Genomic DNA, 1,660 nt, shown 5'->3' on the forward strand with positions numbered 1-1,660 from the left:
CAAAAAAAAAAAAAAAAAAAAAAAAAAAAGAATCTGGAAGAATGAATGGATCCTAGGTTACATAAATGAGTCGCACTCTCACTCAAAATCTCCAATAGGAATTCCTGCTTGTGTAAAAAAGGAGAGAAAGTCAGAATCTTGTAGTCCTGCAAGGGTTTCCAAACACTCTGAGTCCCATTCTCGATCAAAATCAAGGTTGAGGTCAAGGAGGCATTCTCATCGACGTTAACACACTCGATCCAGATCCCGCTCTCTCTTTCAGGAGACGATCTCGAAGTAGATCACATATACCAGAATACTGGCAGCGAAGTAGCCGAAGTTATTCTCCAATGTCTAACCAGAGAAGACATACTAGCAGAAGGGCAAATCCAGAGCCCAATACTTGCTTTGGAGTATTTGGCCTCAGTCTGTACACAACAGAGATAAATCTTCGTGAAATATGTTCTCAATATGGACTGTTGAATGGTGCCAATGAATCTCGAGGATTCACTTTTGTGTATTTTGAGACAATAGATGACTCAAAGAAGGCTATGGCAAGGGCAAATGGAATGGAGCTGGATAGTAGAAGAATTCAGGTGGATGATTCTATTACCAAGAGAACACACACACCTATACCAGGCATCTACATGGGCAGAACAACTCATAGTGGTGGTGGTAGAGGTGGTGGTAAAGGCAACAGTGGAGGTGGTGGCAGATGTCGAGATTCTTACTATGATGGAGGGTATGATCATGGATATGACAGATATGAAGACTATGATTACCAGTACAGAAGATGATCACCTTCTCCTTATTATAGTAGACATAGATCACAATCAAGATCTCATTCCTATAGCCCAAGATGCTATTGATAATGAAATGGTTACAATGAAGGACACTTTTTCCTCTTTATCTTCTTTCTTCTCTTTCTTTTAATTCTGGATTTCCCCAAGCTTCTGATTCTTCCTACTCTTTAAGAAGAAAAAAAAATCTTTGGTTTGTTTAGTATCTACATTATACTCCTAAAGATCTAACTGTTGTCATTTGAAGTAGTTAAAAATCTTGAGCATGCCAGGCGCGGTGGCTCACGCTTGTAATCCTAGCACTTTGGGAGGCCGAGGTGGGTAGATCACCTGAGGTCAGGAGTTCAAGACCAGCCTGAACAACATGGTGAAATCCCAAAAAAAAAAAAAAAAAAAGAAAGAAAGAAAGAAAAAAAAAAAATCTTGAGTATAAAAGGAACCCTAGTATTATGCTTCATAAATTTTCTTTTTTTGCTTTTACTAAGATAAACTCCTGGATAATCAAATAAGAAATTATCTTTTTAAAGTTTGTGTTAGATATTGCATTAGAGACGTGCATTTATGCATTTATGAAGAACTCTTTTTTACCCTTTATTTTGAGGAAGACAGTAATACATGAAGTAGTTCAGTCATGTCATGTTTGTCTGGGGTGGCATGGAACAGTCAAGTGGTTAAGTGCAGAAAGTTTGAAGCTATAAAACACTTGGACATTTCCTTTGAAGAATGGAATTTTTCAGCCCTAAAAATTTAGTCATTTTTTTTAGAGATGAAAAGCTTGTAGACTCCTATAAAACATGTTGTATTTAAAATACATCTGTTAAAACTTTGGCTGGGCACAGTGGCTCTTTCATATAATCCTAGCACTTTGGGAGTTGGAGGCA

At 37.5% G+C, this 1,660-nt stretch overlaps 1 pseudogene; it reads left to right on the plus strand.

Annotated features, from left to right (window-relative positions):
• Positions 1–289: 289 nt before the first annotated feature.
• LOC116564047 lies at positions 290–991 on the plus strand (annotated as a pseudogene).
• The last annotated feature ends 669 nt before the right edge of the window (positions 992–1,660 follow it).

This window comes from Sapajus apella, unplaced genomic scaffold (assembly GCF_009761245.1).
Source record: "Sapajus apella isolate SASKATOON/1434 unplaced genomic scaffold, GSC_monkey_1.0 scaffold36, whole genome shotgun sequence".
Taxonomy (NCBI): domain Eukaryota; kingdom Metazoa; phylum Chordata; class Mammalia; order Primates; family Cebidae; genus Sapajus; species Sapajus apella.